The sequence below is a fragment of the Rana temporaria genome, chromosome 8 (genome assembly GCF_905171775.1).
Source record: "Rana temporaria chromosome 8, aRanTem1.1, whole genome shotgun sequence".
Classification (NCBI taxonomy): Eukaryota; Metazoa; Chordata; class Amphibia; order Anura; family Ranidae; genus Rana; species Rana temporaria.
Genome location: NC_053496.1, coordinates 154,853,922 through 154,870,203, shown reverse-complemented (window position 1 = coordinate 154,870,203; position 16,282 = coordinate 154,853,922). Strand labels below are relative to the sequence as shown.

The 16,282-nt window shown below is 51.7% G+C and overlaps 78 non-coding genes across 78 annotated transcripts; all 78 read right to left on the bottom strand.

Moving 5' to 3' along the window:
• Positions 1-56: 56 nt before the first annotated feature.
• On the bottom strand, positions 57-175 carry LOC120910972. Its single transcript, XR_005741771.1, has one exon. It is a non-coding gene; the product is annotated as a 5S ribosomal RNA (ribosomal RNA).
• Positions 176-265: 90 nt separating this feature from the next.
• LOC120910970 lies at positions 266-384 on the bottom strand. The gene has a single exon (XR_005741769.1). It is a non-coding gene; the product is annotated as a 5S ribosomal RNA (ribosomal RNA).
• An 89-nt stretch (positions 385-473) lies between these two features.
• On the bottom strand, positions 474-592 carry LOC120910969. The gene has a single exon (XR_005741768.1). It is a non-coding gene; the product is annotated as a 5S ribosomal RNA (ribosomal RNA).
• A 90-nt stretch (positions 593-682) lies between these two features.
• Positions 683-801, bottom strand: LOC120910968. Its single transcript, XR_005741767.1, has one exon. It is a non-coding gene; the product is annotated as a 5S ribosomal RNA (ribosomal RNA).
• Positions 802-891: 90 nt separating this feature from the next.
• On the bottom strand, positions 892-1,010 carry LOC120910967. Its single transcript, XR_005741766.1, has one exon. It is a non-coding gene; the product is annotated as a 5S ribosomal RNA (ribosomal RNA).
• A 90-nt stretch (positions 1,011-1,100) lies between these two features.
• LOC120910965 lies at positions 1,101-1,219 on the bottom strand. Its single transcript, XR_005741765.1, has one exon. It is a non-coding gene; the product is annotated as a 5S ribosomal RNA (ribosomal RNA).
• A 90-nt stretch (positions 1,220-1,309) lies between these two features.
• LOC120910964 lies at positions 1,310-1,428 on the bottom strand. The gene has a single exon (XR_005741764.1). It is a non-coding gene; the product is annotated as a 5S ribosomal RNA (ribosomal RNA).
• Positions 1,429-1,518: 90 nt separating this feature from the next.
• Positions 1,519-1,636, bottom strand: LOC120912279. Its single transcript, XR_005743034.1, has one exon. It is a non-coding gene; the product is annotated as a 5S ribosomal RNA (ribosomal RNA).
• Positions 1,637-1,726: 90 nt separating this feature from the next.
• On the bottom strand, positions 1,727-1,844 carry LOC120912221. The gene has a single exon (XR_005742976.1). It is a non-coding gene; the product is annotated as a 5S ribosomal RNA (ribosomal RNA).
• A 90-nt stretch (positions 1,845-1,934) lies between these two features.
• On the bottom strand, positions 1,935-2,053 carry LOC120910963. Its single transcript, XR_005741763.1, has one exon. It is a non-coding gene; the product is annotated as a 5S ribosomal RNA (ribosomal RNA).
• An 89-nt stretch (positions 2,054-2,142) lies between these two features.
• On the bottom strand, positions 2,143-2,260 carry LOC120912082. The gene has a single exon (XR_005742843.1). It is a non-coding gene; the product is annotated as a 5S ribosomal RNA (ribosomal RNA).
• An 88-nt stretch (positions 2,261-2,348) lies between these two features.
• On the bottom strand, positions 2,349-2,467 carry LOC120910962. The gene has a single exon (XR_005741762.1). It is a non-coding gene; the product is annotated as a 5S ribosomal RNA (ribosomal RNA).
• Positions 2,468-2,556: 89 nt separating this feature from the next.
• On the bottom strand, positions 2,557-2,675 carry LOC120910961. The gene has a single exon (XR_005741761.1). It is a non-coding gene; the product is annotated as a 5S ribosomal RNA (ribosomal RNA).
• A 90-nt stretch (positions 2,676-2,765) lies between these two features.
• Positions 2,766-2,884, bottom strand: LOC120910960. The gene has a single exon (XR_005741760.1). It is a non-coding gene; the product is annotated as a 5S ribosomal RNA (ribosomal RNA).
• Positions 2,885-2,974: 90 nt separating this feature from the next.
• LOC120910958 lies at positions 2,975-3,093 on the bottom strand. Its single transcript, XR_005741758.1, has one exon. It is a non-coding gene; the product is annotated as a 5S ribosomal RNA (ribosomal RNA).
• Positions 3,094-3,183: 90 nt separating this feature from the next.
• On the bottom strand, positions 3,184-3,302 carry LOC120910957. The gene has a single exon (XR_005741757.1). It is a non-coding gene; the product is annotated as a 5S ribosomal RNA (ribosomal RNA).
• Positions 3,303-3,392: 90 nt separating this feature from the next.
• On the bottom strand, positions 3,393-3,511 carry LOC120910956. The gene has a single exon (XR_005741756.1). It is a non-coding gene; the product is annotated as a 5S ribosomal RNA (ribosomal RNA).
• A 90-nt stretch (positions 3,512-3,601) lies between these two features.
• Positions 3,602-3,720, bottom strand: LOC120910955. The gene has a single exon (XR_005741755.1). It is a non-coding gene; the product is annotated as a 5S ribosomal RNA (ribosomal RNA).
• Positions 3,721-3,810: 90 nt separating this feature from the next.
• On the bottom strand, positions 3,811-3,929 carry LOC120910954. Its single transcript, XR_005741754.1, has one exon. It is a non-coding gene; the product is annotated as a 5S ribosomal RNA (ribosomal RNA).
• A 90-nt stretch (positions 3,930-4,019) lies between these two features.
• Positions 4,020-4,138, bottom strand: LOC120910953. The gene has a single exon (XR_005741753.1). It is a non-coding gene; the product is annotated as a 5S ribosomal RNA (ribosomal RNA).
• A 90-nt stretch (positions 4,139-4,228) lies between these two features.
• LOC120910952 lies at positions 4,229-4,347 on the bottom strand. Its single transcript, XR_005741752.1, has one exon. It is a non-coding gene; the product is annotated as a 5S ribosomal RNA (ribosomal RNA).
• A 90-nt stretch (positions 4,348-4,437) lies between these two features.
• Positions 4,438-4,556, bottom strand: LOC120910951. The gene has a single exon (XR_005741751.1). It is a non-coding gene; the product is annotated as a 5S ribosomal RNA (ribosomal RNA).
• Positions 4,557-4,646: 90 nt separating this feature from the next.
• Positions 4,647-4,765, bottom strand: LOC120910949. Its single transcript, XR_005741750.1, has one exon. It is a non-coding gene; the product is annotated as a 5S ribosomal RNA (ribosomal RNA).
• A 90-nt stretch (positions 4,766-4,855) lies between these two features.
• Positions 4,856-4,974, bottom strand: LOC120910948. Its single transcript, XR_005741749.1, has one exon. It is a non-coding gene; the product is annotated as a 5S ribosomal RNA (ribosomal RNA).
• A 90-nt stretch (positions 4,975-5,064) lies between these two features.
• On the bottom strand, positions 5,065-5,183 carry LOC120910946. The gene has a single exon (XR_005741747.1). It is a non-coding gene; the product is annotated as a 5S ribosomal RNA (ribosomal RNA).
• A 90-nt stretch (positions 5,184-5,273) lies between these two features.
• LOC120910945 lies at positions 5,274-5,392 on the bottom strand. Its single transcript, XR_005741746.1, has one exon. It is a non-coding gene; the product is annotated as a 5S ribosomal RNA (ribosomal RNA).
• A 90-nt stretch (positions 5,393-5,482) lies between these two features.
• On the bottom strand, positions 5,483-5,601 carry LOC120910944. The gene has a single exon (XR_005741745.1). It is a non-coding gene; the product is annotated as a 5S ribosomal RNA (ribosomal RNA).
• Positions 5,602-5,691: 90 nt separating this feature from the next.
• On the bottom strand, positions 5,692-5,810 carry LOC120910943. The gene has a single exon (XR_005741744.1). It is a non-coding gene; the product is annotated as a 5S ribosomal RNA (ribosomal RNA).
• A 90-nt stretch (positions 5,811-5,900) lies between these two features.
• Positions 5,901-6,019, bottom strand: LOC120910942. The gene has a single exon (XR_005741743.1). It is a non-coding gene; the product is annotated as a 5S ribosomal RNA (ribosomal RNA).
• Positions 6,020-6,109: 90 nt separating this feature from the next.
• Positions 6,110-6,228, bottom strand: LOC120910941. Its single transcript, XR_005741742.1, has one exon. It is a non-coding gene; the product is annotated as a 5S ribosomal RNA (ribosomal RNA).
• A 90-nt stretch (positions 6,229-6,318) lies between these two features.
• On the bottom strand, positions 6,319-6,437 carry LOC120910940. The gene has a single exon (XR_005741741.1). It is a non-coding gene; the product is annotated as a 5S ribosomal RNA (ribosomal RNA).
• Positions 6,438-6,527: 90 nt separating this feature from the next.
• LOC120910939 lies at positions 6,528-6,646 on the bottom strand. Its single transcript, XR_005741740.1, has one exon. It is a non-coding gene; the product is annotated as a 5S ribosomal RNA (ribosomal RNA).
• Positions 6,647-6,736: 90 nt separating this feature from the next.
• On the bottom strand, positions 6,737-6,855 carry LOC120910938. The gene has a single exon (XR_005741739.1). It is a non-coding gene; the product is annotated as a 5S ribosomal RNA (ribosomal RNA).
• A 90-nt stretch (positions 6,856-6,945) lies between these two features.
• LOC120910937 lies at positions 6,946-7,064 on the bottom strand. Its single transcript, XR_005741738.1, has one exon. It is a non-coding gene; the product is annotated as a 5S ribosomal RNA (ribosomal RNA).
• Positions 7,065-7,154: 90 nt separating this feature from the next.
• LOC120910935 lies at positions 7,155-7,273 on the bottom strand. Its single transcript, XR_005741736.1, has one exon. It is a non-coding gene; the product is annotated as a 5S ribosomal RNA (ribosomal RNA).
• Positions 7,274-7,363: 90 nt separating this feature from the next.
• LOC120910933 lies at positions 7,364-7,482 on the bottom strand. The gene has a single exon (XR_005741735.1). It is a non-coding gene; the product is annotated as a 5S ribosomal RNA (ribosomal RNA).
• A 90-nt stretch (positions 7,483-7,572) lies between these two features.
• Positions 7,573-7,691, bottom strand: LOC120910932. The gene has a single exon (XR_005741734.1). It is a non-coding gene; the product is annotated as a 5S ribosomal RNA (ribosomal RNA).
• A 90-nt stretch (positions 7,692-7,781) lies between these two features.
• Positions 7,782-7,900, bottom strand: LOC120912084. The gene has a single exon (XR_005742845.1). It is a non-coding gene; the product is annotated as a 5S ribosomal RNA (ribosomal RNA).
• Positions 7,901-7,990: 90 nt separating this feature from the next.
• LOC120910931 lies at positions 7,991-8,109 on the bottom strand. The gene has a single exon (XR_005741733.1). It is a non-coding gene; the product is annotated as a 5S ribosomal RNA (ribosomal RNA).
• A 90-nt stretch (positions 8,110-8,199) lies between these two features.
• On the bottom strand, positions 8,200-8,318 carry LOC120910930. Its single transcript, XR_005741732.1, has one exon. It is a non-coding gene; the product is annotated as a 5S ribosomal RNA (ribosomal RNA).
• A 90-nt stretch (positions 8,319-8,408) lies between these two features.
• On the bottom strand, positions 8,409-8,527 carry LOC120910928. The gene has a single exon (XR_005741730.1). It is a non-coding gene; the product is annotated as a 5S ribosomal RNA (ribosomal RNA).
• A 90-nt stretch (positions 8,528-8,617) lies between these two features.
• LOC120910927 lies at positions 8,618-8,736 on the bottom strand. The gene has a single exon (XR_005741729.1). It is a non-coding gene; the product is annotated as a 5S ribosomal RNA (ribosomal RNA).
• Positions 8,737-8,826: 90 nt separating this feature from the next.
• Positions 8,827-8,945, bottom strand: LOC120910926. The gene has a single exon (XR_005741728.1). It is a non-coding gene; the product is annotated as a 5S ribosomal RNA (ribosomal RNA).
• Positions 8,946-9,035: 90 nt separating this feature from the next.
• On the bottom strand, positions 9,036-9,154 carry LOC120910925. The gene has a single exon (XR_005741727.1). It is a non-coding gene; the product is annotated as a 5S ribosomal RNA (ribosomal RNA).
• Positions 9,155-9,244: 90 nt separating this feature from the next.
• LOC120910924 lies at positions 9,245-9,363 on the bottom strand. Its single transcript, XR_005741726.1, has one exon. It is a non-coding gene; the product is annotated as a 5S ribosomal RNA (ribosomal RNA).
• A 90-nt stretch (positions 9,364-9,453) lies between these two features.
• LOC120910922 lies at positions 9,454-9,572 on the bottom strand. Its single transcript, XR_005741724.1, has one exon. It is a non-coding gene; the product is annotated as a 5S ribosomal RNA (ribosomal RNA).
• A 90-nt stretch (positions 9,573-9,662) lies between these two features.
• On the bottom strand, positions 9,663-9,781 carry LOC120910921. Its single transcript, XR_005741723.1, has one exon. It is a non-coding gene; the product is annotated as a 5S ribosomal RNA (ribosomal RNA).
• Positions 9,782-9,871: 90 nt separating this feature from the next.
• Positions 9,872-9,990, bottom strand: LOC120910920. Its single transcript, XR_005741722.1, has one exon. It is a non-coding gene; the product is annotated as a 5S ribosomal RNA (ribosomal RNA).
• A 90-nt stretch (positions 9,991-10,080) lies between these two features.
• Positions 10,081-10,199, bottom strand: LOC120910919. Its single transcript, XR_005741721.1, has one exon. It is a non-coding gene; the product is annotated as a 5S ribosomal RNA (ribosomal RNA).
• A 90-nt stretch (positions 10,200-10,289) lies between these two features.
• On the bottom strand, positions 10,290-10,408 carry LOC120910917. The gene has a single exon (XR_005741720.1). It is a non-coding gene; the product is annotated as a 5S ribosomal RNA (ribosomal RNA).
• A 90-nt stretch (positions 10,409-10,498) lies between these two features.
• LOC120910916 lies at positions 10,499-10,617 on the bottom strand. Its single transcript, XR_005741719.1, has one exon. It is a non-coding gene; the product is annotated as a 5S ribosomal RNA (ribosomal RNA).
• Positions 10,618-10,707: 90 nt separating this feature from the next.
• Positions 10,708-10,826, bottom strand: LOC120910915. Its single transcript, XR_005741718.1, has one exon. It is a non-coding gene; the product is annotated as a 5S ribosomal RNA (ribosomal RNA).
• Positions 10,827-10,916: 90 nt separating this feature from the next.
• LOC120910914 lies at positions 10,917-11,035 on the bottom strand. The gene has a single exon (XR_005741717.1). It is a non-coding gene; the product is annotated as a 5S ribosomal RNA (ribosomal RNA).
• A 90-nt stretch (positions 11,036-11,125) lies between these two features.
• On the bottom strand, positions 11,126-11,244 carry LOC120910913. Its single transcript, XR_005741716.1, has one exon. It is a non-coding gene; the product is annotated as a 5S ribosomal RNA (ribosomal RNA).
• Positions 11,245-11,334: 90 nt separating this feature from the next.
• Positions 11,335-11,453, bottom strand: LOC120910912. Its single transcript, XR_005741715.1, has one exon. It is a non-coding gene; the product is annotated as a 5S ribosomal RNA (ribosomal RNA).
• Positions 11,454-11,543: 90 nt separating this feature from the next.
• Positions 11,544-11,662, bottom strand: LOC120910910. Its single transcript, XR_005741713.1, has one exon. It is a non-coding gene; the product is annotated as a 5S ribosomal RNA (ribosomal RNA).
• A 90-nt stretch (positions 11,663-11,752) lies between these two features.
• On the bottom strand, positions 11,753-11,871 carry LOC120910909. Its single transcript, XR_005741712.1, has one exon. It is a non-coding gene; the product is annotated as a 5S ribosomal RNA (ribosomal RNA).
• A 90-nt stretch (positions 11,872-11,961) lies between these two features.
• LOC120910908 lies at positions 11,962-12,080 on the bottom strand. Its single transcript, XR_005741711.1, has one exon. It is a non-coding gene; the product is annotated as a 5S ribosomal RNA (ribosomal RNA).
• A 90-nt stretch (positions 12,081-12,170) lies between these two features.
• On the bottom strand, positions 12,171-12,289 carry LOC120910907. Its single transcript, XR_005741710.1, has one exon. It is a non-coding gene; the product is annotated as a 5S ribosomal RNA (ribosomal RNA).
• Positions 12,290-12,379: 90 nt separating this feature from the next.
• LOC120910906 lies at positions 12,380-12,498 on the bottom strand. The gene has a single exon (XR_005741709.1). It is a non-coding gene; the product is annotated as a 5S ribosomal RNA (ribosomal RNA).
• A 90-nt stretch (positions 12,499-12,588) lies between these two features.
• Positions 12,589-12,707, bottom strand: LOC120910905. Its single transcript, XR_005741708.1, has one exon. It is a non-coding gene; the product is annotated as a 5S ribosomal RNA (ribosomal RNA).
• A 90-nt stretch (positions 12,708-12,797) lies between these two features.
• LOC120910904 lies at positions 12,798-12,916 on the bottom strand. The gene has a single exon (XR_005741707.1). It is a non-coding gene; the product is annotated as a 5S ribosomal RNA (ribosomal RNA).
• Positions 12,917-13,006: 90 nt separating this feature from the next.
• LOC120912028 lies at positions 13,007-13,125 on the bottom strand. The gene has a single exon (XR_005742791.1). It is a non-coding gene; the product is annotated as a 5S ribosomal RNA (ribosomal RNA).
• Positions 13,126-13,215: 90 nt separating this feature from the next.
• On the bottom strand, positions 13,216-13,334 carry LOC120912093. Its single transcript, XR_005742853.1, has one exon. It is a non-coding gene; the product is annotated as a 5S ribosomal RNA (ribosomal RNA).
• Positions 13,335-13,424: 90 nt separating this feature from the next.
• On the bottom strand, positions 13,425-13,543 carry LOC120910903. Its single transcript, XR_005741706.1, has one exon. It is a non-coding gene; the product is annotated as a 5S ribosomal RNA (ribosomal RNA).
• A 90-nt stretch (positions 13,544-13,633) lies between these two features.
• On the bottom strand, positions 13,634-13,752 carry LOC120910901. The gene has a single exon (XR_005741705.1). It is a non-coding gene; the product is annotated as a 5S ribosomal RNA (ribosomal RNA).
• Positions 13,753-13,842: 90 nt separating this feature from the next.
• LOC120910900 lies at positions 13,843-13,961 on the bottom strand. Its single transcript, XR_005741704.1, has one exon. It is a non-coding gene; the product is annotated as a 5S ribosomal RNA (ribosomal RNA).
• Positions 13,962-14,051: 90 nt separating this feature from the next.
• On the bottom strand, positions 14,052-14,170 carry LOC120912622. The gene has a single exon (XR_005743152.1). It is a non-coding gene; the product is annotated as a 5S ribosomal RNA (ribosomal RNA).
• Positions 14,171-14,260: 90 nt separating this feature from the next.
• On the bottom strand, positions 14,261-14,379 carry LOC120910898. Its single transcript, XR_005741702.1, has one exon. It is a non-coding gene; the product is annotated as a 5S ribosomal RNA (ribosomal RNA).
• Positions 14,380-14,469: 90 nt separating this feature from the next.
• Positions 14,470-14,588, bottom strand: LOC120910897. The gene has a single exon (XR_005741701.1). It is a non-coding gene; the product is annotated as a 5S ribosomal RNA (ribosomal RNA).
• A 90-nt stretch (positions 14,589-14,678) lies between these two features.
• On the bottom strand, positions 14,679-14,797 carry LOC120910896. The gene has a single exon (XR_005741700.1). It is a non-coding gene; the product is annotated as a 5S ribosomal RNA (ribosomal RNA).
• A 90-nt stretch (positions 14,798-14,887) lies between these two features.
• LOC120910895 lies at positions 14,888-15,006 on the bottom strand. Its single transcript, XR_005741699.1, has one exon. It is a non-coding gene; the product is annotated as a 5S ribosomal RNA (ribosomal RNA).
• A 90-nt stretch (positions 15,007-15,096) lies between these two features.
• Positions 15,097-15,215, bottom strand: LOC120910894. Its single transcript, XR_005741698.1, has one exon. It is a non-coding gene; the product is annotated as a 5S ribosomal RNA (ribosomal RNA).
• A 90-nt stretch (positions 15,216-15,305) lies between these two features.
• LOC120910893 lies at positions 15,306-15,424 on the bottom strand. Its single transcript, XR_005741697.1, has one exon. It is a non-coding gene; the product is annotated as a 5S ribosomal RNA (ribosomal RNA).
• A 90-nt stretch (positions 15,425-15,514) lies between these two features.
• On the bottom strand, positions 15,515-15,633 carry LOC120910892. Its single transcript, XR_005741696.1, has one exon. It is a non-coding gene; the product is annotated as a 5S ribosomal RNA (ribosomal RNA).
• A 90-nt stretch (positions 15,634-15,723) lies between these two features.
• Positions 15,724-15,842, bottom strand: LOC120912017. Its single transcript, XR_005742781.1, has one exon. It is a non-coding gene; the product is annotated as a 5S ribosomal RNA (ribosomal RNA).
• Positions 15,843-15,932: 90 nt separating this feature from the next.
• On the bottom strand, positions 15,933-16,051 carry LOC120910891. The gene has a single exon (XR_005741695.1). It is a non-coding gene; the product is annotated as a 5S ribosomal RNA (ribosomal RNA).
• Positions 16,052-16,141: 90 nt separating this feature from the next.
• LOC120910890 lies at positions 16,142-16,260 on the bottom strand. The gene has a single exon (XR_005741694.1). It is a non-coding gene; the product is annotated as a 5S ribosomal RNA (ribosomal RNA).
• Between the last annotated feature and the right edge of the window lie 22 nt (positions 16,261-16,282).

The following is a 16,282-nucleotide window of genomic DNA, read 5'->3' as shown; positions in this document are numbered from 1 at the left end:
AGCATGGAAGAAAGACTGGGGGAAAAAAGAGATTCAAGACTCCACCAAAACAAAAAAGCCTACAGCACCTGGTATTCCCAGGCGGTCTCCCATCCAGGTACTAACCAGGCCCGACCCTGCTTAGCCTCCGAGATCAGACGAGATCGGGCGCTTTCAAGGTGATGTGGCCGTAGGCGATAACCATGGCTGTCCTTAACTCTCTTGAAGATAGCATGGAAGAAAGACTGGGGGAAAAAAGAGATTCAAGACTCCACCAAAACAAAAAAGCCTACAGCACCTGGTATTCCCAGGCGGTCTCCCATCCAGGTACTAACCAGGCCCGACCCTGCTTAGCCTCCGAGATCAGACGAGATCGGGCGCTTTCAAGGTGATGTGGCCGTAGGCGATAACCATGGCTGTCCTTAACTCTCTTGAAGATAGCATGGAAGAAAGACTGGGGAAAAAAGAGATTCAAGACTCCACCAAAACAAAAAAGCCTACAGCACCTGGTATTCCCAGGCGGTCTCCCATCCAGGTACTAACCAGGCCCGACCCTGCTTAGCCTCCGAGATCAGACGAGATCGGGCGCTTTCAAGGTGATGTGGCCGTAGGCGATAACCATGGCTGTCCTTAACTCTCTTGAAGATAGCATGGAAGAAAGACTGGGGGAAAAAAGAGATTCAAGACTCCACCAAAACAAAAAAGCCTACAGCACCTGGTATTCCCAGGCGGTCTCCCATCCAGGTACTAACCAGGCCCGACCCTGCTTAGCCTCCGAGATCAGACGAGATCGGGCGCTTTCAAGGTGATGTGGCCGTAGGCGATAACCATGGCTGTCCTTAACTCTCTTGAAGATAGCATGGAAGAAAGACTGGGGGAAAAAAGAGATTCAAGACTCCACCAAAACAAAAAAGCCTACAGCACCTGGTATTCCCAGGCGGTCTCCCATCCAGGTACTAACCAGGCCCGACCCTGCTTAGCCTCCGAGATCAGACGAGATCGGGCGCTTTCAAGGTGATGTGGCCGTAGGCGATAACCATGGCTGTCCTTAACTCTCTTGAAGATAGCATGGAAGAAAGACTGGGGGAAAAAAGAGATTCAAGACTCCACCAAAACAAAAAAGCCTACAGCACCTGGTATTCCCAGGCGGTCTCCCATCCAGGTACTAACCAGGCCCGACCCTGCTTAGCCTCCGAGATCAGACGAGATCGGGCGCTTTCAAGGTGATGTGGCCGTAGGCGATAACCATGGCTGTCCTTAACTCTCTTGAAGATAGCATGGAAGAAAGACTGGGGGAAAAAAGAGATTCAAGACTCCACCAAAACAAAAAAGCCTACAGCACCTGGTATTCCCAGGCGGTCTCCCATCCAGGTACTAACCAGGCCCGACCCTGCTTAGCCTCCGAGATCAGACGAGATCGGGCGCTTTCAAGGTGATGTGGCCGTAGGCGATAACCATGGCTGTCCTTAACTCTCTTGAAGATAGCATGGAAGAAAGACTGGGGGAAAAAAGAGATTCAAGACTCCACCAAAACAAAAAAGCCTACAGCACCTGGTATTCCCAGGCGGTCTCCCATCCAGGTACTAACCAGGCCCGACCCTGCTTAGCCTCGAGATCAGACGAGATCGGGCGCTTTCAAGGTGATGTGGCCGTAGGCGATAACCATGGCTGTCCTTAACTCTCTTGAAGATAGCATGGAAGAAAGACTGGGGGAAAAAAGAGATTCAAGACTCCACCAAAACAAAAAAGCCTACAGCACCTGGTATTCCCAGGCGGTCTCCCATCCAGGTACTAACCAGGCCCGACCCTGCTTAGCCTCCGAGATCAGACGAGATCGGGCGCTTTCAGGTGATGTGGCCGTAGGCGATAACCATGGCTGTCCTTAACTCTCTTGAAGATAGCATGGAAGAAAGACTGGGGGAAAAAAGAGATTCAAGACTCCACCAAAACAAAAAAGCCTACAGCACCTGGTATTCCCAGGCGGTCTCCCATCCAGGTACTAACCAGGCCCGACCCTGCTTAGCCTCCGAGATCAGACGAGATCGGGCGCTTTCAAGGTGATGTGGCCGTAGGCGATAACCATGGCTGTCCTTAACTCTCTTGAAGATAGCATGAAGAAAGACTGGGGGAAAAAAGAGATTCAAGACTCCACCAAAACAAAAAAGCCTACAGCACCTGGTATTCCCAGGCGGTCTCCCATCCAGGTACTACCAGGCCCGACCCTGCTTAGCCTCCGAGATCAGACGAGATCGGGCGCTTTCAAGGTGATGTGGCCGTAGGCGATAACCATGGCTGTCCTTAACTCTCTGAAGATAGCATGGAAGAAAGACTGGGGGAAAAAAGAGATTCAAGACTCCACCAAACAAAAAAGCCTACAGCACCTGGTATTCCCAGGCGGTCTCCCATCCAGGTACTAACCAGGCCCGACCCTGCTTAGCCTCCGAGATCAGACGAGATCGGGCGCTTTCAAGGTGATGTGGCCGTAGGCGATAACCATGGCTGTCCTTAACTCTCTTGAAGATAGCATGGAAGAAAGACTGGGGAAAAAAGAGATTCAAGACTCCACCAAAACAAAAAAGCCTACAGCACCTGGTATTCCCAGGCGGTCTCCCATCCAGGTACTAACCAGGCCCGACCCTGCTTAGCCTCCGAGATCAGACGAGATCGGGCGCTTTCAAGGTGATGTGGCCGTAGGCGATAACCATGGCTGTCCTTAACTCTCTTGAAGATAGCATGGAAGAAAGACTGGGGGAAAAAAGAGATTCAAGACTCCACCAAAACAAAAAAGCCTACAGCACCTGGTATTCCCAGGCGGTCTCCCATCCAGGTACTAACCAGGCCCGACCCTGCTTAGCCTCCGAGATCAGACGAGATCGGGCGCTTTCAAGGTGATGTGGCCGTAGGCGATAACCATGGCTGTCCTTAACTCTCTTGAAGATAGCATGGAAGAAAGACTGGGGGAAAAAAGAGATTCAAGACTCCACCAAAACAAAAAAGCCTACAGCACCTGGTATTCCCAGGCGGTCTCCCATCCAGGTACTAACCAGGCCCGACCCTGCTTAGCCTCCGAGATCAGACGAGATCGGGCGCTTTCAAGGTGATGTGGCCGTAGGCGATAACCATGGCTGTCCTTAACTCTCTTGAAGATAGCATGGAAGAAAGACTGGGGGAAAAAAGAGATTCAAGACTCCACCAAAACAAAAAAGCCTACAGCACCTGGTATTCCCAGGCGGTCTCCCATCCAGGTACTAACCAGGCCCGACCCTGCTTAGCCTCCGAGATCAGACGAGATCGGGCGCTTTCAAGGTGATGTGGCCGTAGGCGATAACCATGGCTGTCCTTAACTCTCTTGAAGATAGCATGGAAGAAAGACTGGGGGAAAAAAGAGATTCAAGACTCCACCAAAACAAAAAAGCCTACAGCACCTGGTATTCCCAGGCGGTCTCCCATCCAGGTACTAACCAGGCCCGACCCTGCTTAGCCTCCGAGATCAGACGAGATCGGGCGCTTTCAAGGTGATGTGGCCGTAGGCGATAACCATGGCTGTCCTTAACTCTCTTGAAGATAGCATGGAAGAAAGACTGGGGGAAAAAAGAGATTCAAGACTCCACCAAAACAAAAAAGCCTACAGCACCTGGTATTCCCAGGCGGTCTCCCATCCAGGTACTAACCAGGCCCGACCCTGCTTAGCCTCCGAGATCAGACGAGATCGGGCGCTTTCAAGGTGATGTGGCCGTAGGCGATAACCATGGCTGTCCTTAACTCTCTTGAAGATAGCATGGAAGAAAGACTGGGGGAAAAAAGAGATTCAAGACTCCACCAAAACAAAAAAGCCTACAGCACCTGGTATTCCCAGGCGGTCTCCCATCCAGGTACTAACCAGGCCCGACCCTGCTTAGCCTCCGAGATCAGACGAGATCGGGCGCTTTCAAGGTGATGTGGCCGTAGGCGATAACCATGGCTGTCCTTAACTCTCTTGAAGATAGCATGGAAGAAAGACTGGGGGAAAAAAGAGATTCAAGACTCCACCAAAACAAAAAAGCCTACAGCACCTGGTATTCCCAGGCGGTCTCCCATCCAGGTACTAACCAGGCCCGACCCTGCTTAGCCTCCGAGATCAGACGAGATCGGGCGCTTTCAAGGTGATGTGGCCGTAGGCGATAACCATGGCTGTCCTTAACTCTCTTGAAGATAGCATGGAAGAAAGACTGGGGGAAAAAAGAGATTCAAGACTCCACCAAAACAAAAAAGCCTACAGCACCTGGTATTCCCAGGCGGTCTCCCATCCAGGTACTAACCAGGCCCGACCCTGCTTAGCCTCCGAGATCAGACGAGATCGGGCGCTTTCAAGGTGATGTGGCCGTAGGCGATAACCATGGCTGTCCTTAACTCTCTTGAAGATAGCATGGAAGAAAGACTGGGGGAAAAAAGAGATTCAAGACTCCACCAAAACAAAAAAGCCTACAGCACCTGGTATTCCCAGGCGGTCTCCCATCCAGGTACTAACCAGGCCCGACCCTGCTTAGCCTCCGAGATCAGACGAGATCGGGCGCTTTCAAGGTGATGTGGCCGTAGGCGATAACCATGGCTGTCCTTAACTCTCTTGAAGATAGCATGGAAGAAAGACTGGGGGAAAAAAGAGATTCAAGACTCCACCAAAACAAAAAAGCCTACAGCACCTGGTATTCCCAGGCGGTCTCCCATCCAGGTACTAACCAGGCCCGACCCTGCTTAGCCTCCGAGATCAGACGAGATCGGGCGCTTTCAAGGTGATGTGGCCGTAGGCGATAACCATGGCTGTCCTTAACTCTCTTGAAGATAGCATGGAAGAAAGACTGGGGGAAAAAAGAGATTCAAGACTCCACCAAAACAAAAAAGCCTACAGCACCTGGTATTCCCAGGCGGTCTCCCATCCAGGTACTAACCAGGCCCGACCCTGCTTAGCCTCCGAGATCAGACGAGATCGGGCGCTTTCAAGGTGATGTGGCCGTAGGCGATAACCATGGCTGTCCTTAACTCTCTTGAAGATAGCATGGAAGAAAGACTGGGGGAAAAAAGAGATTCAAGACTCCACCAAAACAAAAAAGCCTACAGCACCTGGTATTCCCAGGCGGTCTCCCATCCAGGTACTAACCAGGCCCGACCCTGCTTAGCCTCCGAGATCAGACGAGATCGGGCGCTTTCAAGGTGATGTGGCCGTAGGCGATAACCATGGCTGTCCTTAACTCTCTTGAAGATAGCATGGAAGAAAGACTGGGGGAAAAAAGAGATTCAAGACTCCACCAAAACAAAAAAGCCTACAGCACCTGGTATTCCCAGGCGGTCTCCCATCCAGGTACTAACCAGGCCCGACCCTGCTTAGCCTCCGAGATCAGACGAGATCGGGCGCTTTCAAGGTGATGTGGCCGTAGGCGATAACCATGGCTGTCCTTAACTCTCTTGAAGATAGCATGGAAGAAAGACTGGGGGAAAAAAGAGATTCAAGACTCCACCAAAACAAAAAAGCCTACAGCACCTGGTATTCCCAGGCGGTCTCCCATCCAGGTACTAACCAGGCCCGACCCTGCTTAGCCTCCGAGATCAGACGAGATCGGGCGCTTTCAAGGTGATGTGGCCGTAGGCGATAACCATGGCTGTCCTTAACTCTCTTGAAGATAGCATGGAAGAAAGACTGGGGGAAAAAAGAGATTCAAGACTCCACCAAAACAAAAAAGCCTACAGCACCTGGTATTCCCAGGCGGTCTCCCATCCAGGTACTAACCAGGCCCGACCCTGCTTAGCCTCCGAGATCAGACGAGATCGGGCGCTTTCAAGGTGATGTGGCCGTAGGCGATAACCATGGCTGTCCTTAACTCTCTTGAAGATAGCATGGAAGAAAGACTGGGGGAAAAAAGAGATTCAAGACTCCACCAAAACAAAAAAGCCTACAGCACCTGGTATTCCCAGGCGGTCTCCCATCCAGGTACTAACCAGGCCCGACCCTGCTTAGCCTCCGAGATCAGACGAGATCGGGCGCTTTCAAGGTGATGTGGCCGTAGGCGATAACCATGGCTGTCCTTAACTCTCTTGAAGATAGCATGGAAGAAAGACTGGGGGAAAAAAGAGATTCAAGACTCCACCAAAACAAAAAAGCCTACAGCACCTGGTATTCCCAGGCGGTCTCCCATCCAGGTACTAACCAGGCCCGACCCTGCTTAGCCTCCGAGATCAGACGAGATCGGGCGCTTTCAAGGTGATGTGGCCGTAGGCGATAACCATGGCTGTCCTTAACTCTCTTGAAGATAGCATGGAAGAAAGACTGGGGGAAAAAAGAGATTCAAGACTCCACCAAAACAAAAAAGCCTACAGCACCTGGTATTCCCAGGCGGTCTCCCATCCAGGTACTAACCAGGCCCGACCCTGCTTAGCCTCCGAGATCAGACGAGATCGGGCGCTTTCAAGGTGATGTGGCCGTAGGCGATAACCATGGCTGTCCTTAACTCTCTTGAAGATAGCATGGAAGAAAGACTGGGGGAAAAAAGAGATTCAAGACTCCACCAAAACAAAAAAGCCTACAGCACCTGGTATTCCCAGGCGGTCTCCCATCCAGGTACTAACCAGGCCCGACCCTGCTTAGCCTCCGAGATCAGACGAGATCGGGCGCTTTCAAGGTGATGTGGCCGTAGGCGATAACCATGGCTGTCCTTAACTCTCTTGAAGATAGCATGGAAGAAAGACTGGGGGAAAAAAGAGATTCAAGACTCCACCAAAACAAAAAAGCCTACAGCACCTGGTATTCCCAGGCGGTCTCCCATCCAGGTACTAACCAGGCCCGACCCTGCTTAGCCTCCGAGATCAGACGAGATCGGGCGCTTTCAAGGTGATGTGGCCGTAGGCGATAACCATGGCTGTCCTTAACTCTCTTGAAGATAGCATGGAAGAAAGACTGGGGGAAAAAAGAGATTCAAGACTCCACCAAAACAAAAAAGCCTACAGCACCTGGTATTCCCAGGCGGTCTCCCATCCAGGTACTAACCAGGCCCGACCCTGCTTAGCCTCCGAGATCAGACGAGATCGGGCGCTTTCAAGGTGATGTGGCCGTAGGCGATAACCATGGCTGTCCTTAACTCTCTTGAAGATAGCATGGAAGAAAGACTGGGGGAAAAAAGAGATTCAAGACTCCACCAAAACAAAAAAGCCTACAGCACCTGGTATTCCCAGGCGGTCTCCCATCCAGGTACTAACCAGGCCCGACCCTGCTTAGCCTCCGAGATCAGACGAGATCGGGCGCTTTCAAGGTGATGTGGCCGTAGGCGATAACCATGGCTGTCCTTAACTCTCTTGAAGATAGCATGGAAGAAAGACTGGGGGAAAAAAGAGATTCAAGACTCCACCAAAACAAAAAAGCCTACAGCACCTGGTATTCCCAGGCGGTCTCCCATCCAGGTACTAACCAGGCCCGACCCTGCTTAGCCTCCGAGATCAGACGAGATCGGGCGCTTTCAAGGTGATGTGGCCGTAGGCGATGACCATGGCTGTCCTTAACTCTCTTGAAGATAGCATGGAAGAAAGACTGGGGGAAAAAAGAGATTCAAGACTCCACCAAAACAAAAAAGCCTACAGCACCTGGTATTCCCAGGCGGTCTCCCATCCAGGTACTAACCAGGCCCGACCCTGCTTAGCCTCCGAGATCAGACGAGATCGGGCGCTTTCAAGGTGATGTGGCCGTAGGCGATAACCATGGCTGTCCTTAACTCTCTTGAAGATAGCATGGAAGAAAGACTGGGGGAAAAAAGAGATTCAAGACTCCACCAAAACAAAAAAGCCTACAGAACCTGGTATTCCCAGGCGGTCTCCCATCCAGGTACTAACCAGGCCCGACCCTGCTTAGCCTCCGAGATCAGACGAGATCGGGCGCTTTCAAGGTGATGTGGCCGTAGGCGATAACCATGGCTGTCCTTAACTCTCTTGAAGATAGCATGGAAGAAAGACTGGGGGAAAAAAGAGATTCAAGACTCCACCAAAACAAAAAAGCCTACAGCACCTGGTATTCCCAGGCGGTCTCCCATCCAGGTACTAACCAGGCCCGACCCTGCTTAGCCTCCGAGATCAGACGAGATCGGGCGCTTTCAAGGTGATGTGGCCGTAGGCGATAACCATGGCTGTCCTTAACTCTCTTGAAGATAGCATGGAAGAAAGACTGGGGGAAAAAAGAGATTCAAGACTCCACCAAAACAAAAAAGCCTACAGCACCTGGTATTCCCAGGCGGTCTCCCATCCAGGTACTAACCAGGCCCGACCCTGCTTAGCCTCCGAGATCAGACGAGATCGGGCGCTTTCAAGGTGATGTGGCCGTAGGCGATAACCATGGCTGTCCTTAACTCTCTTGAAGATAGCATGGAAGAAAGACTGGGGGAAAAAAGAGATTCAAGACTCCACCAAAACAAAAAAGCCTACAGCACCTGGTATTCCCAGGCGGTCTCCCATCCAGGTACTAACCAGGCCCGACCCTGCTTAGCCTCCGAGATCAGACGAGATCGGGCGCTTTCAAGGTGATGTGGCCGTAGGCGATAACCATGGCTGTCCTTAACTCTCTTTAAGATAGCATGGAAGAAAGACTGGGGGAAAAAAGAGATTCAAGACTCCACCAAAACAAAAAAGCCTACAGCACCTGGTATTCCCAGGCGGTCTCCCATCCAGGTACTAACCAGGCCCGACCCTGCTTAGCCTCCGAGATCAGACGAGATCGGGCGCTTTCAAGGTGATGTGGCCGTAGGCGATAACCATGGCTGTCCTTAACTCTCTTGAAGATAGCATGGAAGAAAGACTGGGGGAAAAAAGAGATTCAAGACTCCACCAAAACAAAAAAGCCTACAGCACCTGGTATTCCCAGGCGGTCTCCCATCCAGGTACTAACCAGGCCCGACCCTGCTTAGCCTCCGAGATCAGACGAGATCGGGCGCTTTCAAGGTGATGTGGCCGTAGGCGATAACCATGGCTGTCCTTAACTCTCTTGAAGATAGCATGGAAGAAAGACTGGGGGAAAAAAGAGATTCAAGACTCCACCAAAACAAAAAAGCCTACAGCACCTGGTATTCCCAGGCGGTCTCCCATCCAGGTACTAACCAGGCCCGACCCTGCTTAGCCTCCGAGATCAGACGAGATCGGGCGCTTTCAAGGTGATGTGGCCGTAGGCGATAACCATGGCTGTCCTTAACTCTCTTGAAGATAGCATGGAAGAAAGACTGGGGGAAAAAAGAGATTCAAGACTCCACCAAAACAAAAAAGCCTACAGCACCTGGTATTCCCAGGCGGTCTCCCATCCAGGTACTAACCAGGCCCGACCCTGCTTAGCCTCCGAGATCAGACGAGATCGGGCGCTTTCAAGGTGATGTGGCCGTAGGCGATAACCATGGCTGTCCTTAACTCTCTTGAAGATAGCATGGAAGAAAGACTGGGGGAAAAAAGAGATTCAAGACTCCACCAAAACAAAAAAGCCTACAGCACCTGGTATTCCCAGGCGGTCTCCCATCCAGGTACTAACCAGGCCCGACCCTGCTTAGCCTCCGAGATCAGACGAGATCGGGCGCTTTCAAGGTGATGTGGCCGTAGGCGATAACCATGGCTGTCCTTAACTCTCTTGAAGATAGCATGGAAGAAAGACTGGGGGAAAAAAGAGATTCAAGACTCCACCAAAACAAAAAAGCCTACAGCACCTGGTATTCCCAGGCGGTCTCCCATCCAGGTACTAACCAGGCCCGACCCTGCTTAGCCTCCGAGATCAGACGAGATCGGGCGCTTTCAAGGTGATGTGGCCGTAGGCGATAACCATGGCTGTCCTTAACTCTCTTGAAGATAGCATGGAAGAAAGACTGGGGGAAAAAAGAGATTCAAGACTCCACCAAAACAAAAAAGCCTACAGCACCTGGTATTCCCAGGCGGTCTCCCATCCAGGTACTAACCAGGCCCGACCCTGCTTAGCCTCCGAGATCAGACGAGATCGGGCGCTTTCAAGGTGATGTGGCCGTAGGCGATAACCATGGCTGTCCTTAACTCTCTTGAAGATAGCATGGAAGAAAGACTGGGGGAAAAAAGAGATTCAAGACTCCACCAAAACAAAAAAGCCTACAGCACCTGGTATTCCCAGGCGGTCTCCCATCCAGGTACTAACCAGGCCCGACCCTGCTTAGCCTCCGAGATCAGACGAGATCGGGCGCTTTCAAGGTGATGTGGCCGTAGGCGATAACCATGGCTGTCCTTAACTCTCTTGAAGATAGCATGGAAGAAAGACTGGGGGAAAAAAGAGATTCAAGACTCCACCAAAACAAAAAAGCCTACAGCACCTGGTATTCCCAGGCGGTCTCCCATCCAGGTACTAACCAGGCCCGACCCTGCTTAGCCTCCGAGATCAGACGAGATCGGGCGCTTTCAAGGTGATGTGGCCGTAGGCGATAACCATGGCTGTCCTTAACTCTCTTGAAGATAGCATGGAAGAAAGACTGGGGGAAAAAAGAGATTCAAGACTCCACCAAAACAAAAAAGCCTACAGCACCTGGTATTCCCAGGCGGTCTCCCATCCAGGTACTAACCAGGCCCGACCCTGCTTAGCCTCCGAGATCAGACGAGATCGGGCGCTTTCAAGGTGATGTGGCCGTAGGCGATAACCATGGCTGTCCTTAACTCTCTTGAAGATAGCATGGAAGAAAGACTGGGGGAAAAAAGAGATTCAAGACTCCACCAAAACAAAAAAGCCTACAGCACCTGGTATTCCCAGGCGGTCTCCCATCCAGGTACTAACCAGGCCCGACCCTGCTTAGCCTCCGAGATCAGACGAGATCGGGCGCTTTCAAGGTGATGTGGCCGTAGGCGATAACCATGGCTGTCCTTAACTCTCTTGAAGATAGCATGGAAGAAAGACTGGGGGAAAAAAGAGATTCAAGACTCCACCAAAACAAAAAAGCCTACAGCACCTGGTATTCCCAGGCGGTCTCCCATCCAGGTACTAACCAGGCCCGACCCTGCTTAGCCTCCGAGATCAGACGAGATCGGGCGCTTTCAAGGTGATGTGGCCGTAGGCGATAACCATGGCTGTCCTTAACTCTCTTGAAGATAGCATGGAAGAAAGACTGGGGGAAAAAAGAGATTCAAGACTCCACCAAAACAAAAAAGCCTACAGCACCTGGTATTCCCAGGCGGTCTCCCATCCAGGTACTAACCAGGCCCGACCCTGCTTAGCCTCCGAGATCAGACGAGATCGGGCGCTTTCAAGGTGATGTGGCCGTAGGCGATAACCATGGCTGTCCTTAACTCTCTTGAAGATAGCATGGAAGAAAGACTGGGGGAAAAAAGAGATTCAAGACTCCACCAAAACAAAAAAGCCTACAGCACCTGGTATTCCCAGGCGGTCTCCCATCCAGGTACTAACCAGGCCCGACCCTGCTTAGCCTCCGAGATCAGACGAGATCGGGCGCTTTCAAGGTGATGTGGCCGTAGGCGATAACCATGGCTGTCCTTAACTCTCTTGAAGATAGCATGGAAGAAAGACTGGGGGAAAAAAGAGATTCAAGACTCCACCAAAACAAAAAAGCCTACAGCACCTGGTATTCCCAGGCGGTCTCCCATCCAGGTACTAACCAGGCCCGACCCTGCTTAGCCTCCGAGATCAGACGAGATCGGGCGCTTTCAAGGTGATGTGGCCGTAGGCGATAACCATGGCTGTCCTTAACTCTCTTGAAGATAGCATGGAAGAAAGACTGGGGGAAAAAAGAGATTCAAGACTCCACCAAAACAAAAAAGCCTACAGCACCTGGTATTCCCAGGCGGTCTCCCATCCAGGTACTAACCAGGCCCGACCCTGCTTAGCCTCCGAGATCAGACGAGATCGGGCGCTTTCAAGGTGATGTGGCCGTAGGCGATAACCATGGCTGTCCTTAACTCTCTTGAAGATAGCATGGAAGAAAGACTGGGGGAAAAAAGAGATTCAAGACTCCACCAAAACAAAAAAGCCTACAGCACCTGGTATTCCCAGGCGGTCTCCCATCCAGGTACTAACCAGGCCCGACCCTGCTTAGCCTCCGAGATCAGACGAGATCGGGCGCTTTCAAGGTGATGTGGCCGTAGGCGATAACCATGGCTGTCCTTAACTCTCTTGAAGATAGCATGGAAGAAAGACTGGGGGAAAAAAGAGATTCAAGACTCCACCAAAACAAAAAAGCCTACAGCACCTGGTATTCCCAGGCGGTCTCCCATCCAGGTACTAACCAGGCCCGACCCTGCTTAGCCTCCGAGATCAGACGAGATCGGGCGCTTTCAAGGTGATGTGGCCGTAGGCGATAACCATGGCTGTCCTTAACTCTCTTGAAGATAGCATGGAAGAAAGACTGGGGGAAAAAAGAGATTCAAGACTCCACCAAAACAAAAAAGCCTACAGCACCTGGTATTCCCAGGCGGTCTCCCATCCAGGTACTAACCAGGCCCGACCCTGCTTAGCCTCCGAGATCAGACGAGATCGGGCGCTTTCAAGGTGATGTGGCCGTAGGCGATAACCATGGCTGTCCTTAACTCTCTTGAAGATAGCATGGAAGAAAGACTGGGGGAAAAAAGAGATTCAAGACTCCACCAAAACAAAAAAGCCTACAGCACCTGGTATTCCCAGGCGGTCTCCCATCCAGGTACTAACCAGGCCCGACCCTGCTTAGCCTCCGAGATCAGACGAGATCGGGCGCTTTCAAGGTGATGTGGCCGTAGGCGATAACCATGGCTGTCCTTAACTCTCTTGAAGATAGCATGGAAGAAAGACTGGGGGAAAAAAGAGATTCAAGACTCCACCAAAACAAAAAAGCCTACAGCACCTGGTATTCCCAGGCGGTCTCCCATCCAGGTACTAACCAGGCCCGACCCTGCTTAGCCTCCGAGATCAGACGAGATCGGGCGCTTTCAAGGTGATGTGGCCGTAGGCGATAACCATGGCTGTCCTTAACTCTCTTGAAGATAGCATGGAAGAAAGACTGGGGGAAAAAAGAGATTCAAGACTCCACCAAAACAAAAAAGCTTACAGCACCTGGTATTCCCAGGCGGTCTCCCATCCAGGTACTAACCAGGCCCGACCCTGCTTAGCCTCCGAGATCAGACGAGATCGGGCGCTTTCAAGGTGATGTGGCCGTAGGCGATAACCATGGCTGTCCTTAACTCTCTTGAAGATAGCATGGAAGAAAGACTGGGGGAAAAAAGAGATTCAAGACTCCACCAAAACAAAAAAGCCTACAGCACCTGGTATTCCCAGGCGGTCTCCCATCCAGGTACTAACCAGGCCCGACCCTGCATAGCCTCCGAGATCAGACGAGATCGGGCGCTTTCAAGGTGATGTGGCCGTAGGCGATAACCATGGCTGTCCTTAACTCTCTTGAAGATAGCATGGAAGAAAGACTGGGGGAAAAAAGAGATTCAAGACTCCACCAAAACAAAAAAGCCTACAGCACCTGGTATTCCCAGGCGGTCTCCCATCCAGGTACTAACCAGGCCCGACCCTGCTTAGCCTCCGAGATCAGACGAGATCGGGCGCTTTCAAGGTGATGTGGCCGTAGGCGATAACCATGGCTGTCCTTAACTCTCTTGAAGATAGCATGGAAGAAAGACTGGGGGAAAAAAGAGATTCAAGACTCCACCAAAACAAAAAAGCCTACAGCACCTGGTATTCCCAGGCGGTCTCCCATCCAGGTACTAACCAGGCCCGACCCTGCTTAGCCTCCGAGATCAGACGAGATCGGGCGCTTTCAAGGTGATGTGGCCGTAGGCGATAACCATGGCTGTCCTTAACTCTCTTGAAGATAGCATGGAAGAAAGACTGGGGGAAAAAAGAGATTCAAGACTCCACCAAAACAAAAAAGCCTACAGCACCTGGTATTCCCAGGCGGTCTCCCATCCAGGTACTAACCAGGCCCGACCCTGCTTAGCCTCCGAGATCAGACGAGATCGGGCGCTTTCAAGGTGATGTGGCCGTAGGCGATAACCATGGCTGTCCTTAACTCTCTTGAAGATAGCATGGAAGAAAGACTGGGGGAAAAAAGAGATTCAAGACTCCACCAAAACAAAAAAGCCTACAGCACCTGGTATTCCCAGGCGGTCTCCCATCCAAGTACTAACCAGGCCCGACCCTGCTTAGCCTCCGAGATCAGACGAGATCGGGCGCTTTCAAGGTGATGTGGCCGTAGGCGATAACCATGGCTGTCCTTAACTCTCTTGAAGATAGCATGGAAGAAAGACTGGGGGAAAAAAGAGATTCAAGACTCCACCAAAACAAAAAAGCCTACAGCACCTGGTATTCCCAGGCGGTCTCCCATCCAGGTACTAACCAGGCCCGACCCTGCTTAGCCTCCGAGATCAGACGAGATCGGGCGCTTTCAAGGTGATGTGGCCGTAGGCGATAACCATGGCTGTCCTTAACTCTCTTGAAGATAGCATGGAAGAAAGACTGGGGGAAAAAAGAGATTCAAGACTCCACCAAAACAAAAAAGCCTACAGCACCTGGTATTCCCAGGCGGTCTCCCATCCAGGTACTAACCAGGCCCGACCCTGCTTAGCCTCCGAGATCAGACGAGATCGGGCGCTTTCAAGGTGATGTGGCCGTAGGCGATAACCATGGCTGTCCTTAACTCTCTTGAAGATAGCATGGAAGAAAGACTGGGGGAAAAAAGAGATTCAAGACTCCACCAAAACAAAAAAGCCTACAGCACCTGGTATTCCCAGGCGGTCTCCCATCCAGGTACTAACCAGGCCCGACCCTGCTTAGCCTCCGAGATCAGACGAGATCGGGCGCTTTCAAGGTGATGTGGCCGTAGGCGATAACCATGGCTGTCCTTAACTCTCTTGAAGATAGCATGGAAGAAAGACTGGGGGAAAAAAGAGATTCAAGACTCCACCAAAACAAAAAAGCCTACAGCACCTGGTATTCCCAGGCGGTCTCCCATCCAGGTACTAACCAGGCCCGACCCTGCTTAGCCTCCGAGATCAGACGAGATCGGGCGCTTTCAAGGTGATGTGGCCGTAGGCGATAACCATGGCTGTCCTTAACTCTCTTGAAGATAGCATGGAAGAAAGACTGGGGGAAAAAAGAGATTCAAGACTCCACCAAAACAAAAAAGCCTACAGCACCTGGTATTCCCAGGCGGTCTCCCATCCAGGTACTAACCAGGCCCGACCCTGCTTAGCCTCCGAGATCAGACGAGATCGGGCGCTTTCAAGGTGATGTGGCCGTAGGCGATAACCATGGCTGTCCTTAACTCTCTTGAAGATAGCATGGAAGAAAGACTGGGGGAAAAAAGAGATTCAAGACTCCACCAAAACAAAAAAGCCTACAGCACCTGGTATTCCCAGGCGGTCTCCCATCCAGGTACTAACCAGGCCCGACCCTGCTTAGCCTCCGAGATCAGACGAGATCGGGCGCTTTCAAGGTGATGTGGCCGTAGGCGATAACCATGGCTGTCCTTAACTCTCTTGAAGATAGCATGGAAGAAAGACTGGGGGAAAAAAGAGATTCAAGACTCCACCAAAACAAAAAAGCCTACAGCACCTGGTATTCCCAGGCGGTCTCCCATCCAGGTACTAACCAGGCCCGACCCTGCTTAGCCTCCGAGATCAGACGAGATCGGGCGCTTTCAAGGTGATGTGGCCGTAGGCGATAACCATGGCTGTCCTTAACTCTCTTGAAGATAGCATGGAAGAAAGACTGGGGGAAAAAAGAGATTCAAGACTCCACCAAAACAAAAAAGCCTACAGCACCTGGTATTCACAGGCGGTCTCCCATCCAGGTACTAACCAGGCCCGACCCTGCTTAGCCTCCGAGATCAGACGAGATCGGGCGCTTTCAAGGTGATGTGGCCGTAGGCGATAACCATGGCTGTCCTTAACTCTCTTGAAGATAGCATGGAAGAAAGACTGGGGGAAAAAAGAGATTCAAGACTCCACCAAAACAAAAAAGCCTACAGCACCTGGTATTCCCAGGCGGTCTCCCATCCAGGTACTAACCAGGCCCGACCCTGCTTAGCCTCCGAGATCAGACGAGATCGGGCGCTTTCAAGGTGATGTGGCCGTAGGCGATAACCATGGCTGTCCTTAACTCTCTTGAAGATAGCATGGAAGAAAGACTGGGGGAAAAAAGAGATTCAAGACTCCACCAAAACAAAAAAGCCTACAGCACCTGGTATTCCCAGGCGGTCTCCCATCCAGGTACTAACCAGGCCCGACCCTGCTTAGCCTCCGAGATCAGACGAGATCGGGCGCTTTCAAGGTGATGTGGCCGTAGGCGATAACCATGGCTGTCCTTAAC